Consider the following 19287-nt stretch of genomic DNA (forward strand, 5'->3'; position numbering starts at 1 on the left):
AATGCCCTGCCTTGTGTCTAGGATGTTGTTTTATCGCATGCAAATGTTGTTTCCCTTTAAAGAATGTATTAAAGAAGGTAGGTGGTCATTACAACCCTGGCGGACGGTGTTAAAGCGGCGGTAAGACCGCCAACAGGCCGGCGGTAAAAAAAATGGAATTATGACCGTGGTGGAAACCGCCAACAAAAACAGCCACTTTAACACTCCGACCGCCATGGCGGTATAAACAAACAGCGTGGCGGTCACCGCCAACAGACAGGCGGAAGACAATGTACCGCCCACAGTATCACAACCTACCAATCCGCCACCTTTTCCGGGGCGGATTCACCGCGGATAAAAACACGGCGGAAACAGCCATTTCAAAGGGAAAACGCTCACCTCTACACACTCCACGAGGAAGGAGGGCACCATGGACAGGGAACTCCATATCCTGTCAGCGCAAGTCTTCCTGCTCCTCTACGAGGATCATCAACGCCGGCGCCGAAGACCACGGTGAGTACTGCACCTACGACATAGGGGAGGGGGAAGGCAAAAACACAGGGACACACACACTCAACACCCCAAACCCCACCCGACCCTGACCCACTACAACACACACACCAATGCATATCTATACATTTCAGTAACACCCCCCAACCCCCCCGGAAGAATGCAAAGACAAAAGGAAATGAGGGGAACCATTGTAATATATCAAAATACAGTAAACAAATATATACATATATATATATATATATATATATATATATATACACAATAAACAAAATATACACCACGATTAGTAGTGCAGGTATTGCACCATTTATAGTCCATGGACCACTGGGCCCAAAATGCATGGGCGAGGCCCACAAAAGATACCCGGAGAGAACACTGCAGGGGCATCAGATCGAAATACAACAGGCACCTCAGGGGGAAAGGGAGGGGGGGGCACCTAAGCCGGATGAGTGCACCACACCAGATACACGAGGGGGGTCCATGCCCATTGATGTATCCTGGGGAGTGAAAAGCCACAGTCTCTCAAGTCTCTACAGTGGGTGGTTTGGCCACTGTTCCATCCTTTGGAGTGCAAAACCACAGTCTCTCAAGTCTCTACAGTGGGTGGTTTGCCCACTGTACCATCCTGGAGAGTGCAAAGCCACAGTCTCTCAAGACTCTACAGTGGGTGGCTTGCCCACTGTACCATCCTGGGGAGTGCAAAGCCACAGTCTCTCAAGTCTCTACAGTGGGTGGCTTGCCCACTGTTCAATCCTGGGGAGTACAAAGCCACAGTCTCTCAAGTCCCTACAGTGGGTGGCTTGCCCACTGTTCAATCCTGGGGAGTGCAAAGCCACAGTCTCTCAAGTGGATGCTGTTCTCCACTGGTTCTGGAGGGGGACTGGTGCCCAGAGTGCTTCATCCTGTGCAGGACAGACGGAGTGGATGCAAGTCTCCACTGGTTCTGGAGGGCAGCAGAGGTGACAGGGGCTGAGGTGCCTGGGGTGAAGATGATGCCCACCCTCCTGGGTGAGCGGGCACAGGGCGAAGGCTGAGGGGCTGCTGGCAGGGCAGTGCTGGTAGGGGGGGTGGCGGCTGTACCTGTAGAAGTGGGGGGCACAGATGTTGCCGCCACCACAAGGGAGCTCCCATCGGAGGATGAGTCTGTGTCGCTGGTTGCAGATCCTGTGACCGCCGTGGTGCTCCCCTTGCTCTCCGTCCCACTGGTTTATTCTGAGTCCGTAGTGTGGCCCTCCATTGCCATGTGGGATGCAGCTCCCCCGTGCTCCGGTGCCACTGTACCTCCGCCTGATGATGCTAATGCACACAAGAACAGGGAGACCACAAAAAGGGGGGGAACGACAGAAGAAAGACAGGTTGAGTGCCTGGCTTACCGCTACCGTTGGCGGACAATACAGACACAGCAGCCCCCTGCAGTATGTCGCGCTGTTGGGCTCTACAGATGCAATTCCTGGGAAATGGCAGGCTATGGACAACATCTGCACACATAGATGACACAGGGACATGAATAGCTGTACTTGGCACTCTACAGAGGTGGGGTGGGGTGCCACATGGCCTGCCTTACAGAGGGGCCTAGCCTAAGGAACTTGCCCTGGCCTAGGGAAAACCCACAGCCCTCCTCCCCCACCCAGACACTTTCACTGCGTGCAAAGTCCGTGTCTGCTGTGATGCCCTCAAGCGTCCATCCAACTCAGGGTAGATCACTGCCAGGATCCGGAACATCAGGGGGGTCATGGTTCGACGGGCACCCCTCCCACGTTGGGAGGCCATCTCCATCTGAGCCTCTGCCGTCTTCTTGCTCCAGCGGTAAATGTCCTCCCATCTTTTACGGCAGTGGGAGCTCCGTCTGTGGTGGACCCCCAGGGTCCGGACGTCCTTGGCGATGGCACACCAAATATCCTTCTTCTGGTGGGCGCTGACCTACATGACATGTACAGGGGAAGAAGAGAAGTCATTACCAACTGCACCATCAAAGTGAGTGGCCCACATCCCTATCCTTGCCATGTGGCACATGCATTCACAGTCCTTCATGCACGCAGAACTGTGCCCCCTTCCTTCTTACAACAAGCCCTCTCCACACAGGCATAGCCCATACAACATGCTCCCTGTGTACTTACCTGTTGGTCTGGAGGACTGTAGAGTAGCGTGTACTGGGGGAGGACCCCGTCCACGAGCTTCTCCAACTCCTCTGCAGTGAAGGCAGGGGCCCTTTCCCCAGACGCACGAGCCATTGTCTCTTCTAGACCGAGGTCACAGCAGCACTTGCAGTGTAGGTCCTCTCCTGTCGAAGATCAAGTATCAAGTGATTAAACTGCTAGAAAATGGCGGTCACGTCCACGCCAGTGCGTAAAATCACCACCGGCGTACATCGTCATTGGCTACTGGGACCCATAGGGTCCAATGTTAACCTATGCAGCATTGCGCCGCGGTGGTCGACCGCCTACCGCAACGGTGTACAACGCCAGCGCGGTTACCTCACATCCCATTGTCCCGCTTTAGAGGTCAGGCAGCGGCCATTTCAGGGGCCCACATGGCCTAATTACCAACTGCGTCACACATACCTAGGCCTTGTCTCACAACACAAATACAGGCCACATTTTGTGTATGAATAGTGTTCTGGGTAGACTGTGGGTACATACCTCTGAGTTTTTTGACTCTGTGGTCGCTGTTGTCCTTCATAGGCACCGTCTGCCGGGACATGTGAGGAGATGGTGGTATCCTCCGGTGTACCGACCGCTGGTGGACCTGTCAACAATGGAGGAAAGAAGTTTGATCATCACCAACAGGTTTGACTGTGCCACAATCCAAGAACTGTGTACCCAGTTGGAGCCTGACCTGATGTCAGCAATCCTCCATCCCACAGGAATACCCCCTCAAGTGCAGGTGCTATCAGTGCTCCATTTCCTTGCAAGTGGGTCATTTCAAACAACAGTGGCCATGGCATCAGGGATGTCCCAGCCTATGTTTTCCAACGTGTTGTCCAGAGTGTTGTCTGCCCTTCTGAAACATATGCGGAGTTGACTTCTATGCCCTGGGACATATGCGGAGGTGACTTCTATGCCATGGGACATATCCCCAACATCATAGGTGCCATTGATGGGACCCATGTAGCTTTGGTCCCCCCCCACAGGAGTGAACAGGTGTACAGGAACCGGAAGAGTTATCATTCCATGAATGTACAGATGGTATGTTTGGCAGACCAGTACATCTCCCAGGTAAATGCTATGTTCCCTGGCTCAGTGCATTACGCCTACATCCTGCAGAATAGCAGCATCCCTTATGTGATGGGTCAACTGCAGAGGCACCAGGTGTGGCTATTGGGGGACTCTGGTTACCCCAACCTGTCATGGCTACTGAACCCAGTGAGGAATCCCAGGACCAGGGCAGAGGAACGCTACAATGAGGCCCATGGGCGGACTAGGAGGGTGATCGAACGCACCTTCGGCCTCCTGAAGGCCAGGTTCAGGTGCCTCCATATGACAGGTGGATCTCTATTCTACTCACCAAAGAAGGTGTGCCAGATCATCGTGGCCTGCTGTATGCTTCACAAGTTGGCTTTGCGACGAAAGGTGCCCTTTCTGCAGGAGGATGGTCCAGATGGCGGTGTTGTGGCAGCTGTGGAGCCTGTGGACAGTGATGAGGAGGAAGCAGAGGAAGAAGACATTGACAATAGGGACTCAGTCATCCAGCAATATTTCCAGTGACACACAGGTGAGAAAACATTCCTGCCTACTACAAGTACTTTTACACTTCTACCTCTATCCTGTCTGTCGATTTCAACCAGTGTATGGTCACTGAGTTGTCATTTTCCCTTACGGTTACACAGGTGTGGTTTCCAACGTGTGTCATCTGCTTAGATTCCTCATGGACTTGAGATGTGTGACATAGGTATGTTGACATTACATTTGAAAAAGCATTTTTTCACTGTCATTGCTAATACACAATTTCGACATCACAGACTGACTCCAGATTGTTTTGTGCTTTGAGGGTGTTTATTGAAGTGCTCAAAATTGGAGGGGGTGGTAAAATGGTGAGGGGGGATGGTGGAGGAATGTCCATGGCAGAGTCCAGTCTATTAGTCTCACAGGTACATTGCCCATATGGGCATAGGAAGTGGAGCTGGGGCAGTTCCAATATAGACAGGGTTACAAAGTCGGACAGTGGTTTGACAATCAGGGTGGTCTCATTTCTTGGCGGGGGTCTTGGCATCGTGCTCTGTCTTGTTCCTGGATCTCAGGGGCCGCTTGCGGGGTGGTTCTCTGTCTGCGGGGGGGGTGCTGGTGTGGTGGTCCTGTGGCGGTGCGTCCTGTCTGCTAGCGCCTGTGGAGGTGGTGGGTAGTTCATCGTCCATGCTAGTGTCAGGGGCCCCTTGTAGTGCCACAGTGTCCCTCCTGGTGTTAAGTATTTCCTTCAGCACCCCTACAATGGTGCCCAGGATGGAGCTGATGGTTCTGAGTTCCTCCATGAACCCCAAATACTGTTCCTCCTGCAAGCGCTGGGTCTCCTGAAACTTGGTCAGGACCGTTGCCATCGTCTCCTGGGAGTGGTTGTATGCTCCCATGATGGAGGAGGGGGCCTCGTGGAGAGTGGGTTCCCTTGGCCTGTCCGCCCCCTGTCGGACGGCAGCCCTCCCAGTTCCCCTGTGTTCCTGTGCCTCCGTCTCCTGGACTGTGTGCCCACTGCCACTGCCCCCATGTCCCTGTTGTTGTGGGTTATCCTGGGTTTCCTGTAGTGGTGGACACACAGCTGATTGACGTGTCCTGGGGATGGAGGTATGGGCCCGCTGGGTGGGTGCTGTGCTGGTGTTCCCAGAGGGTGGAAGGTCTGTGGTGGGCTGTGCCTGTGTGAGGGGAACCGAATGTCCCGAGGACCACGATGGTCTGGGCTGGTCATCTAGATCCAGCTGGACAGAGCTGCTGTCATCACTGTGGGCCTCTTCTGTGGGTGGGGTAAAGATGTCTAGACCCTCCTGTCTGGTGACGTTGGGTAGTGGTCCTGCAGGGGTGTAAAAGCATGATTATTGCATCTGTGTGTGTCATGGTGTGCAATGGGTGGGTGACCGTGTACCCCAGTGCTAGCATTCCTGTGTGGGGGCTTGTGTGATGATGGTTGAGGGTGGTGTTATGGGTATGTGCAGTGGGTATGCTTTAGTGATGGGTGTCCACGCTTTGTTGTGTCATGCAGGGCTTGGTGTTGGGATGTGTGGTTAGTGTTATTAGTACATTTGTGAGGAGTTGGAGTGATAGGGGAGGGGGCGAGGGTGGGGGTCTGTGATAGCATGCAGGTAGGGTGGGGGATATGATAGTTAAAGGTTTGACTTACCAGAGTCCATTCCTCCACCGACTCCTGCGAGGCCCTCAGGATGCAGAATCGCCAAGACCTGCTCCTCCCATGTTGTTAGTTGTGGGGGAGGAGGTGGGGGTCTGCCGCCAGTCCGCTGTACCGCGATGTGGTGTCTTGAGACCACGGAACGCACCTTCCCCCGTAGGTCGTTCCACCTCTTCCTGATGTTGTCCCGATTTCTTGGGTGCTGTCCCACTGCGTTGACTCTGTCGACTATTCTTCGCCATAGCTCCATCTTCCTAGCTATGGAGGTGTGCTGCACCTGGGATCCAAATAGCTGTGGCTCTACCTGGACAATTTTCTCCACCTTGACCCTGAGCTCCTCCTCCGAGAACCTGGGGTGTCTTTGCCGTGCTATAGGGTGGTGTGGGTGATGTGTGGGGTGGTGTGTGTGGTGATAAGTGTTGTGATATGTAGTGGTGTTTGGTGTTTTGTGCGTGGAAGTTGTGTGGGTGATGGTGTTGAGTGCCTGTGGCTGCTAGTTTGTGGATGGTGGTGTCTCTCTCTGGCCTTCTTTCTGTATTTTTGGTAGTAGGGGTTTGTGGGCGATGTGGGTGTGTGTTTTATATTGTATTGGGTGTGTGGGTGTGGTGTGTGTATGTGTCTCAGGTGTGTGTATTTGGAATTGTCCAATGTGGCTGTGTTTTGTATGTGTGTGTGTATTTTGAACGCAGCAGTGTGTACCGCCGATAGAATACCGCAGTTGAAAGACCGCCACGTGGATTCGTGGGTCATGATAGCGTGGGCGTATTTCTGTTGGCGTGACAGTGGAGGTTTTGTTTTCACCAGTTTATCACCGACCTTTGGTGTGGCAGACTTGTGTGGGTGTCTGAATTTTGTCGGATTTCGAGATGTGGGTCATAATAGCTGTGGCGGAAATCCGCAGCCGCGGCGGTGTGTTGGCGGTGTTCTGCGCGGCGGTAAGCAGCTTTTACCGCCAATGCTGTAATGACCCCCGTAGTGTGTAAGAATCTTGCAGTAAGGTTCCACGGAGGAGTTCCACATTTAGTTAGTTGAAGTGGCTGGCTGGTGTGAAAGGACTGCGTGGAGCCGTCTCGTTATCAATAAATCTTTCTGCCACCAAATGAAGAGTATTGGAGTACTTTAAATGCTACAACAGGGGTATTGTCTGATTTATGAGGGGTAGCATAGGCATGTTTGGTATGTTTGTAATGGTAGTGAGAAATGCTGCTTACTGGTGTAGGTGGATTTTTTATTACCATTATAGAAATGGCACTTCTAGAAAGTGAGGATTTCTCTGTGCTTATGACTCTGGTGTTTTGCAGCTTGACTCCAATCCACGTCTGGGCAGAGTGGAAGCTGGGTTTTGTGCATACTTTTCAGACAGCCTGGTCACAGGGAGGGTGGAGGTGTTGCAGAGGTGCATCTACATATTGAATGGTCTTCCTGGGCTGAGAGAAGGGGAGGCAGGGCACACTTGCATCTGTAAAGGCTGTGCTCTGGCCCCACACAAAGGGCTCGTTTACCCCAACTGATGTCTGGAGCCTGTGCTGGATTAGAGAGGGGACACTCCTAGAACCAGTTGTAGCTGGTTGGAACCTCCTCTCCCCCTCATTGAAAATGCTTTGCAAAACTGAATATAAGTACACAGACTTTTTCCCCATAAAGACACACAAGAAACCTTTTCTGCAACCGGGCACAGAATGCTGCTGGAGGGACTCACCAGGAACTGCCTTGGACTGCTGCTGCTGTGCTGATCTGTAACTTGTGGGTCACTAGGAGGAATTGGCACTAAGTGCATCGCCCTTGTGCTGGCCAATTGCTGGACCCTTCCGCTCTGTGCCCCCTCGTGTCCCCAGAGGCTGGGTGCTGTGGCCCCTGCCTTCTGCAACCTGTGAACTTTCCAGCATGAGGAGTGCCTTGTTTTGTCTGCTGGAACACTGTGCTTTAGCCCTAGCGCCTTAAGAGCGCTTCAGCTTTAATTGTTGTAGCGCTTAAGGAGTGCTCTGTGTCTCTGTGAATTAGTGCCCTGAGGAACGCTTCACCACTGTGGAATCACCGCTCTGACCCAGGCGTGTGAAGAGCTGAGCGTGTTGAAAGCACACTGTGACCTGTGCCCCCGGGGCACCACAGAGTGGAAGCTGGAGCAAGCATGCTCCGAGCGGTGCCCCCGGGGTGAAGCACGCTCAGAGGCACACCCCTGGGGCACCAACCTGCCCCCATTGTTGGAGGTTCCACTTCTGTGGCCCAGGCATGCTATAGCTTACTCACGCCCCAGGTTGGGTGCGAGTGAGTCAGCCTTCCAGAAGACGGCTTATCAGAGGCTCCTGACCGCCAGGCTCCTATTCTCTTTGTTCTCTTTGTTCCCTGGGGACGGGTGGGGAGGAGGCCTCATCAGAGGCTCTTCACCCCACGGGCCCCTATCTTCCTGAGAGAGGTCGCTGGCTGGGAGGAAGCCTCATTGGAGGCCCCTCGCGCTGCTTGTCCATTTGCTTGGGCCCTGTGCTTCCCCCAGGAGGGCTGATCGTGGCCCCAGGGGGCCCACAGAGACGAGGGAACCCTAGTTTGGCGCAGACCCCAAGAGGGCCCCAGTATGAAAGTGGAGGTGGTGCGTGCCACCTCCTTCCCCTCAAACATAAAAAAAACTGCCTCCATTTAGGCGCAGAGGAGCGCAGGAGGCCCCAATTTACTTCGTAGCACTTGAGATGTGGAGCACATAGTGAGACAGGTGCCATTTTAATGGCATTCTTGTTGCTAATGTTGATGGTAATGGACATTTATGCTAATCTGTTTCCTATGACATGTCATGCATTTACTAATGTTCCTTTTATGGGCATTCTTTTCTAATATGCTTTTATGACTTTCCATATGTAATTCCTAATGTTCCTTTTATGGGCATTTATGATGATTTTATGACAAGTGCGTTTCATTAGTAATGTTTTCCTGACTACTGCTTATCTTGCAGAATACTCAGTAACCTATGTGCTTTATGTGACTAATGCTGGTTTTGTGGAATAACAGCACTGTGTAATGTTGTGACAACTGCTGGGGTAGCAGGGTATTACTGAAATGTTGTGTTTGGTCTAATGATGTTGTGTACAATACAGTTTATTTTTATATAACTTGGTGTTGTGTTTCCTTTGTGGTGGGGATAGTGTGTTGTGTGTTGTGCAAGCTCTTTACAAATTGCCACTGGGTTAGGCCTGACTGCTTGTGCCAAGCTACCAAGGGAGTGAGCAGGGGTTATCTTGGGTGAGTAACTCCCCAGCTCTGACTAGAGTGGGTGGGTTCTGCCTGGCTTAGGTGCATACCCTAGCCAACCAGAAACCTCATTTCTAACACCTCCTCTCCCTTGGACCATGTTTTGTTTGGACCTCTGGTTCCTAGCTGTTACTTGGAAAACTTTGAGGTAAAGGAGGAAGGCAAAATTACTGCATGGAGTGTCCGGAGCAAGTCCAAGAACTTGTCGAAGTTTGCCCAAATTATGCAAATGGACTCGAACGGCTGGATACTCTGATGAAACCCCTCTACTCTACTGACTTGGTGTCGTGGTGTTTTGCAATCTGTCGGATTTTGTGTATGCACTGTGGAGGTTATGGGGTCTTCACTATCCCAAGCAAATGGGAAACATGGCTTCTGACACTGGAGTACAGCATAATTTTTTAACTAAAAAGGGAGCCTCCATTTGGCTGCAGGCCCTTAGCTTTCTGGGGGCACTATTGTTGTTAGGACTACATGGCAAAAGGAAATTTTGGTTCCCACTGGGTGTCCGAGAATGTGGATCTTTTGACTTGAGTAATAGAACCTGTCGTATTTGACTTGTGAGTGTGGGGACCTCAGTGCCTGCTTTTAAGCACTGGTCTGGGAATCCCCCTGCCCACCTCAACTCATCAGACTGTCCTTCCCCTGGCGTGTGGACCCTTGGGAATCAGCAGCAGAGTTGGGCCTAGGCTCTCACAGGCACCTTGAATGGCAGACTCTAGTGAGGATGCCTGATTGACAGAACATGTAAAGCAGTCCTGAGCTTCCTGAACTCAGGTAAAGGCTTGAATCCCTTATGTTGTCTTGTTGGACCTTTTTAAAAAAAAATTGTACAGTGATTTTTTTTAGGTATATGTGAAATGGATGCTTCGCATTGGGTATTTTAACTTACTGCGCATTTGGGTTCTGCGTTTGACCAAAGGCATTACTTTCTCAAACAGTTACCCCTCCCTGCTGTGGTTGTGACCCATGTCCCTGTTGGGCTGGGTTCCCTGTCTGTGGTTGCCATTGCCATGTGTTTGTCCAACTATTTGATACGTGCTGCGGTGGTGCGGCAGTGGACTGACTCCCCTACAGGTGAGTATAAGGTGCATTCAGGTTACCCTGGCTTGGCTTTGTGGATGGAAATTTTGTGGGTCCTACGCCCTGACTCATTGACCTCTATTCGTGATAGGCCTTTGACCAGCATCTGTCAGCCATGTGGCCCAATCTGTGGCAATAGTAACATTCTATGAGGTTTGGCTGCTACCAGCCTCCCTGGTTTCTGTCATTGTAGCTAGTTTGAAACCCTCTTCACTGTAGCTAGTTTGAAACCCTCTGGGGTTTTGCGGTGGAGCCCCCTTGAGAATTGGAGCCATTTGCATGCTTGCAGGCAATTGGGCCTCCTCAAGGGTGGTCTTTTTCAATTTGTGCTGGACCAGCTTAGCCGTGTCTCTCTGGGCTTGCTGCTGTATTTCCATATCTTTCCTGTGTTTCTTTTTGTGATAGTTTAATATGTGAACTTGTATCTTTAGCCAGTGTTTGGTTTCTAGCCCCAATACGCCCCACTACGCTGTCCAATCCACTTTGTATTTTGGTGGGCATCCCTTTTGTGAGGCTATTGTAAAAGAATGTGACCTGGAAGCCCGTGTCTGTTCATGGCTGTCCTGTCTCTTGTCCCCATCGTTCTCTCATCCTATCTAGAAGATAAGTTATGGTCTCCCCAGGTTTCATGGTTTCTGCCATTAGCCCTCCTACATCTGGGCAGTCAGGGAACATCTCCATCAGGGCTGTCCATATTTGGTGCCTATGTGAATTGTGGCACTAACATGCTCAGTGTTTGTCAGCATGATTGCTGGGATATGGGCTTGGGTGAACGCCAAGTTAGTCTGTTCTCCTATAAGGCTAAGTAGCAGACTTTTGACATGACCTATCGTTAGGTTTATTCCTGCAGATACATGAGATCCATTTCCCCTCCCAATCCAACAATGGTGGTAACTTGGTCCTTAGCCCTTCTTTATCCAGCCAAGCCCATGGCACATAGATGGACACTGATGTGCCCGTCTGCAGTAATGGGCATATGTTGGCTTTGGGTACCTCCACTGGTTTCTACTTCACATGGCGTTTCCATCTACTTAATCCTTCATGTAGGGGAAGTTCCACTAGGATCTTCCGATCCATGCCAGATGCACTCTTCTGCAACAGCTATGTCCTCTGGTTAGAAGGATCCCTCCTTCGGCCAGCGTCTATCATACTGGTCACTTCCTTTGGTGACAAAATGATCTTGCCTTCTTCTCAAGCCTCTATCTCTCTTGGGGTTGGTTTTTCTGTCCTGCGCTTTCAGGAGGAGCAACAGACGTCTTCATTGTGTCTCCCCTTTTGTGCAACGAAAGGTGCCATCTTAGCTTTCCTGAGGCTAAGTTGAGCTTGCACCAGGCTACCTTGGTCTACCTTGGTCTTTTATTTCCTGGTCAGCCCTTTTCCTATGTTGGCGGTCTTGTGAGGCTCAGACCCCAGCCAAAAGCCTCTTGTCTAATTCTGCCTCAGACTCTTCCTCAACCAGTGTTCTGAACCTACTCCTGTTATCCTCAGGTGGAGGGTGAGCTGCTCTCCTTTCTTGTTGTGCTTCCAAGGTGCAAGTTCTCTCTTTACCTCTTCTTAGCTCACACCTTTCTTCTAAATCCAACCTAGATTGCCTTCTTCATTCTGAGCTATGCACTGTTCTTTTTGTCAGGACATTCTCTCAAACTTGCTTTCTGTTGTTTCCTGGGCTGTCTGACTAAACCAAACCCTGTGCCTCCCCCTCGTCACCAGATCCTGGAGAACTGGGATACCTTTCCTCACCCCAATTGCTGTGTCATTGTCCAGACCTGCTATGAATCTCCCTATCACTTGAGTGTGTGCACCAAAGCCAGTGGGAGTGCGTGTTCTACATGCCACAGGGGGTTAGATGGGGTGAACACAACGGACAGGGTTCAAACTTTGGGGAGCACTAGCGCTGCAGTGGGGGAGCGCTGGTATAGCCTGGGCCAGCTTGCCTGTTAGTCTGTCATGCCTAGGCCTAACAGTTCATTGTTTGGTAGGGTCACCTCCGGTTCCCTAGAACAGCAGATTGGTGTCACTCAATGAGGGGATAGCAGGAATTGGGGTGAGCATCTCCCCTCCTGCATATGGTGGGGGAGGTCCTTCCTACCAATCCACCACGTCAGAAGTGGAGGTCGGACTGCCACATTTTGCTTGTAGGTAAGGCACATCCAAATCTGCTCAGTGGTAAGTGTGGCTCGAGTCCCACTGTTAACCAGTCTTTCATATGGCACCATTGTGGCAGATGGGATTCCTCTGCAGAGTCAGCGGGTTATCATCTATGCGACTACCAACATCTATATCCAGCAGTTGGGCCATCATGGTGGTGGATGGGTTTTCAGTCTGAAAACCAACAGCAGGACTGTACCGTCAACATCTAAATCAGGCCCTAAGTAGGTGTGTGCCATTTGTGGCAAAACTTACATTTTTTAGCCTGAGTTGGGAATCAGTTTTGCATGTGCTTTAGTGGCGATTCACATGATAAATTGGACAGTTAAACTTCTAGCTTTTATGATTTTAGGTAATCTTAAGTTATACGCATCTAACTTGTCTGGTTTTAGGGAATCTTGAGTTTTACTATAATGCAGCACACATAGGGATATGACGTCAGTGCTCCTTTATTTGTGGAGAGGTCTCATATTCCTAGGTAACATGAATGCACCACCAAAATTGGTGAGAAATTGACTTGGGGCCTCTTGCTAAGATGACCATCATCCTGGCAAAAGACAGGAAGTGCTATGCATACTACTAAGGTGGAAAGTGCGGCCTAAGCAGTAGGAGTTTCAGGTGATTTGCATTTTTGCATCCTTGTAGAAATTTAAAGGGATACCCATGGACTCTAGGGGATGGGGCCAGATGAGCCTTCCTTTAATAGAGGAGGGAGGCCATGCGGCTCTCCTCCCTGGGCTGATTTGGCCCCAGGGTTCCCATCCCCTGGCTCTGGCCATGTCATCTGGGGGCCCACATGGCACCCAGTGTACAATCAGATCATGGGAGAGCCTCAAGGCCCCAATGGTCCCAGCTGGCTCCCTGACTCCTGAGGGAGCCGGCTTTGCTTTTGCACACAAGGAACTGCTAAACATGCAGCTCCCTGTATACAAAATCAATTGTTTCATCTCTTTCCTTGCCTGCAGAACGAGCAGGGAGAGGGATGAAACCTCCACTTCAAGTGGGTGAGAGTATTTTGACAGATCTTGCCTGTTAGAAGCAGAGTGTTTGGTCTGACTTAGCAGGAGCTGTCAAAGGGGACAGAGCAGGAGCCAGCTCTGGGGGATGGCAGTTCCCAGGACCATTACTGGCTCCACAAGGTTGGCTACACTGCCCTCGCCAACCTTTAATTGAGCCCTGGGTAAATGGTAGCCTCTGGGCCGGGGTCCCTGAAACAGACCCCCTTCATTATGTTATTGAAGCCCTGGGAGGTGGCAGTCCCCAGGGCTGTGGGGGCCATGTGCCCTCCCTTAACTGAAATCAATTGCCCCTAGGAGGTGGCAATCTCTGGTGTTGCAGGGGGCCGCATGGGCCACCTGCATAAATTTTACATTCAGCCCCGGGAGGTGGCAGTCCCCGGTGCTGTGGGGGAAGCCATATGGGCGTTTCGGCCTCCCACATTACAAATAAACAGTTTGCCCTGAAGAGGGCCCCCCACATATTTTAACATCATCATCCCAGGAATGTGGTGGTCCCCGGGGCATATATAAGCCATAGAGGGAAGGCCCTTGTGCCTCACCTCTTTTTTTTAAAAATTTTTTTTACTGTTTTTACTGAATTCGAGTCCCAAGATGGCTGCTAACACTTCCTTGTCGAAGTGTTGGCAGCTAATCAAATATCAACACATGGACAGTTGGATCCATGGAGGATCCACTTCCCTAGATATCTATATTTTTTGCTTGTCAATATCTCTAAAACCACTGAACAGGTTTCCAACAAATCAGAGTTCAGTTTCTGCAAAATTTGATGTAATTACATCCAGAGGTTTGGGCTGTAGCCGTATTCAAAATCTCCATGGAAAAATGCATAGGGAAAACGCATTTTGAACATTTCAGGAAGATTAATCAAGTGCCGCTAAGTTATAGGCAAAACAGTAAAGGCTCTTCCTATGGAAACTTGGTCCTAACTCAATAACTACTTACTGGCCTACCTACCTATATATTTTCATATTTATATATACATACATATATATTTACATTCATGTGTGTGTGTGAGTATGTATGTGCTCTCCACCTGAATTTGGGAACTTCCCAGAGTTCTCTCTTGTGTTTTGCATAATTTATGAGTCACTCTAACCCTGAAAGGGACTTGTTTTGACTTATACTGGGTGCTCCCTTGTGTCTGGACAAAGCTAAACCCCTCTGAAGAACTCTAATGAGAGCGAAACACGTGTCAGGAGTTGCTTTATTCATTCCAGGATGGCTTGGATCGTATTTGACCAGTCCAAAGCTGTAATAGTGTGCCTGGAGTAGAAAATGGCTTTTGTCATTTTACAGCTCGGCGAGGATGACACTGTGTCAATCCTATACTTAAAGATTTTGCTGTACAAATCAAATGGCAAAAGTCTTTGCCCTATCTAGCTCAGCGTGGATAGCACAGTGCTGATCCGATGCTTAAAACCTTTGCTAAATAAACAGACATTTGAGGTGAACAAATCTAGAGTGTCGCTGGTGTTGTAGAGTGCTCCTTACTAGAGCTGCTCTCCACCTAAATTTGGGAACTTCCCAGAGTTCTCTCTTGTGTTTTGCATAGATATATATCACAACAAACCAAATGCTCCCCCGAGAGTCCGTACCCATGGAGGGTGGAGCGCCTGTGCCAGCGGAGCAACCCGGCTGTCAATTTCAATCCCAAACAAAATATAGCTCACAACTCTCTCTCTAGAAGGTGAAACACAACGTTTACTGCTGTACATGATGCATTTCACCCGACAACCGGGGTTGTTCGATTGAAAAAACCAAAATATATATATATATATGTATACCCAGATTGAAAAAAACAGAGGTTACAGGGACTTAATGGTTATGAAATATATATTTTTTTAAACTTGGAAATTCACCCAAAAAATAAAGGTTCCAGGGTTGTTTGATATAGTTAGGTTCAGATTTTACATGCACAAAACCATATAAATTCAGCTGTTATATTTAGAGTTATTTCAAGTAACCATAACTCAAGCCCTAAGATAACTATAACTCGCACACTCACCATGCACAGTTTCCTCATCAATAATTTCACTGATATTATCAATGATGTCATAGAAGATGTCATGAGTGATGTAATATCTGGAGTAATTAGCAGTGCATGGCAAGGGCCCAAGTTATAGTTACCTTAGGGCACAAGTTATAGTTACTTGAAATACCTCTAACTGTAACAGCTGAATTTATATGGGTTGTGCGTGTAAAATCTGAACCTAACTTTAACATTGCTGTAACCTTTGTTTTTTTGTGAATTTCTAATGTTCTTTTAATTCTATTTCCTAGCTATAAATGTTCTGTAACCTTTGATTTTTTCAGTGAATTTCCAGGTGTTTTTTAACATCCAGTAAAATGCCCATCACAGTGTACGTTGGGGGGGAGATGGAGGCAGGGTCTAGCCTGGCATTGTGGTGCCCCCACCAAAGCTTGCTGCTCCTTCCCACTTCTCCTTGCCATTCGTCCCTTCCAACCTGCCCTGAACAGTGAGCTTGCTGCCTCATCCTCCTTCTCCCTACCCTCTGTTATCTGAGTCCATGCACTGGCCCACTCCCTCTTGCCCTACATGATCCGATGTGCTGCCACTGACCTCCTCTTAGCTTGATCACCCTATCCCCTCCTCCTCTTCTTTGTTGCCCAATTCTTTGCCCCATTATTGCCATCATACTTGCTGCTCCTACCTTCCTTCCACCTGCCATCTGATGTCTGTGTGTTTACCCCTGCTCTCTCTTTTTTGCCCACTATGTTCCATGGAGCTGCCAATGCCCCTCTGATCTACTCTGAGTGTTCTCTTGAGCTGTCATTGTCCCTTCCACCTGCCTAGCATGGTCATATGATGGCCACGTGTCCCTGCCACCTCCACCCTGCCTGTCTGAGTTCCAGGCCCCTATTTACTCTCTCCTGCCATCCATGGCCCATTTTGATGCCACTCCTTTCTGCCCTCCATGCTTTGCTGTGTTGCAACTGCTCCTCCTGCCTACTCCATGTGATCTTTTGTGAAGGTCCTTCCCTCACCCTCTCTTGCCCATGTCCAGCCCATACCTCTCCCTTCTGTCCCCCATGATCCTTTATGCATGCCCTTGCCTCCTTCCTATTGCCCACCATGGCTGTTGTACTGCCACTAACCCTCCTAGTTGCCATGCATGGTCTTCTTGACTGCCATAGTCCCTCCCACATGCCCGGTGTGGTGAGCACGTAGCCCCTGACCCCCTCCCACCTTCCCTCTGTTATCTGTGTTTATGTCATTATAGTCTCACTGTTGTGTTCCATGGTGTGCTGTGCTTCCTGAGCCCATCCTGCCTGCCTTCCATGGTCAGCTTGTTGCCCCAGCCCTGCCCCATGCCCCTGCCCTCCGTTTTTCATGTGCAGGTCCCTATCCCCTCCCTACTGTCTTGTCTGTCCATTGTTGTGCCCCTGCCCCCTCCCTCCTGCCCTTCATAGTCCATTATGCCTCAAATGTCCCTCCTGTCTGTCCTATATGGTCCGTTTTCTGCCCTTGCCTCTTTCCCTTCTGCTCTCTATTGTTCATGTGCATGACCCTGTCCCCTCCCTATTGCTTTCCATGGTCTGTTGTGCTGCACTGCCACCCTGCTTGCCCTGTGTGGTATATTTTGCTGCTGCAACCCCTGGTGCGTGCCCAGCCTATCTCCCTCCTTCCCTCTGCTATCCGAGTCCATGCCCGTACCCCATTCCTCCTTCCCTGATCAATCCTAAGTGCCATACTTGCCAACATTTTGAACTTAGTAATAGGGAGCTTTTGAAGAAAAACCTGGGGAATCGATTTCCCCCATTGACTTACACTGAAAAAGAGGAGATTTTAGCCAGGAGACAGATAAAATAAAGTCCTTTTGGGCTAAAAACATTGTGAGCCTACTGCCTGAATCAGTTTTTTTTACTGTCACTGCCTCTTCCTTCTGCCCTCAATGGTCTGTAATATTCCCACAGCCTCTCTTGTCTGTCCTGCATGTTTGGTTTGTTGCCCCTGCCCCCTTTCCCCTGCCAACCATGGTCCGTTGTGCTGCCACTGCCCCTCATGCCTGCCCAGTAAGTTAAACTTGTTGCCTCTGCACCTTCCACCCTGCACTGAACTATCCGAGTCCATGCCTCTGAGCCTCTCAGTGTTCCAATAAACAACTAGATTGCTAACATTCTATATTTATTACAAAAGTGTGGCACGCCTAACGTCATCTTGATGTAACCAAAACTGTAATACCTAAAGCATTTCCTTTTAAAATTATAAAAATTATAGGATCTTATTTCCATAAAAAAAATGATGGTTAGTGCTCTAAAAAACTAAAAGGACACATTTTCTGAGTTCTCAAATAGTGACAAAATACCTTTCAAATATTTGCTATCATGATGTTGCTATATTCAGTTGATCACATGATTATTTGTTAAACTTATGGGAGAGAATGTAACTTTGCAACTGGGGAATCAGGTTTGATTTCTGTGTCAGCTCGACATTCTGTGATTCTTGGCAAATCGCTTAATTTCCCCAAAGCTAAAGCCCAAAAATAATATGTCCTTGTATAATGAAACTGATGTTCGTGTTAAGCACTCCAAGCCTTCAGGTTAAGTCTGCGCTACATAAAACTGCAAAAAACAAAAACAAGTGTTTTGCATACTTCTGTCATTGAGCAATATTTTGGGTGATATTTGTGCTTCAGTTGGGCTCTTTGTAATCTCTGCTGGCCATCTTGGGAGACATATTTATTACAAAGCCACCTAATCTCCTCATCTACTGCAATATCCTCAGTAAAAAATGCTTTTCATTTTTACACTTTGATTCCATCAAGATGGCGGTCACATGTGCAACACTTTTGGCATAAATTCACAATGTTAGCACTCTAGTTGCTCTTTAGAACACTTGTAAACTACTGATCACCGGGGAGTTAACTGGCAGTCTGCTGCTGGTGTTGAACGTGCATATTTCAGTCTACATATAAGAATGTTTTAATGAAATAGAAGAGGAAGATTGGAGAACGCACTTAAAAACTGTCCTAATTTTCCTTTTAACAGGACTAGCCATAATCTATATGAGAAAATGAAACCCCTCATTTTGTTCTTTTCTAAATTGAGGGCCAGATTTAAGGGAAAATGATGGTGCGTGTTGCTGCGCCAAATTTGACAGCGTCATGCACAGTCATTTTCACAGTGCAGGGATGTGCCATATTTAATAGAATACGACACACGCCTTTGTTTCCCACTGTGCTGGCACTGAATTTGCTGCTGTGCATCAACGCAGCAACCCCTGCACCATTGTGCATGGATGGCTGCGTTGAGGGGGAGATTGTTTTTGTGCAGGAAGGACCATCTTCCATCCAAAAATAATCGTAAATGGCGATTTGCTCTATGTGTCCTGCAGAATGCAGCACAAATAGAAAGAGCAGAAAACAAGGAGAAATGAATGCATTTCTCCTCGATGTGCCCTGTTAATGCCACCCCTGGGGTGGAGTTAGATTTTGGCGCTGCCTCAGGTTTATGAAAACTCATAAATCTGGGCTGCATCAAAATGCAATGGGTGTTGCTGTGGCGCGCCCACAGCAACACCCATTGCACGTCCCTTCCACGCAAAGTGCTGCATGTGAAGGGGCCATATTTACAAGGTGGCGTTAAGCCACAAAAAGTCACTTAACGTCACCCTGTAAATTCGGTGTAGTGCATAGCGCCACCGGAGCATCTCTCAAAGTGAAACTCAAATGGGACTAGGGGCTCTTAAATATGCCACTAAATGTTTTACGTTTTACCAATTTGATTCAATCAAGGTGACTTTAGATGTGAAACACGTTTGCCGTAAGTAGAACTGTTAGCACTCTAGTTGTTCTTTAGAACACTCTGGGAGGCTGCAGTTGAATAAAAGGGAATCAACTGAGAGGCTGCTTCTGTTGGAAGTGCAACTGGAAGGTAATTTAAAACTAATTTAGATTGTGCCCTACTTATTTTTTCTACAGCATTACCCATAATTTCTTTGACAAAATGAACCCCCTCA

The sequence above is a fragment of the Pleurodeles waltl genome, chromosome 5, assembly GCF_031143425.1.
Source record: "Pleurodeles waltl isolate 20211129_DDA chromosome 5, aPleWal1.hap1.20221129, whole genome shotgun sequence".
Classification (NCBI taxonomy): Eukaryota; Metazoa; Chordata; class Amphibia; order Caudata; family Salamandridae; genus Pleurodeles; species Pleurodeles waltl.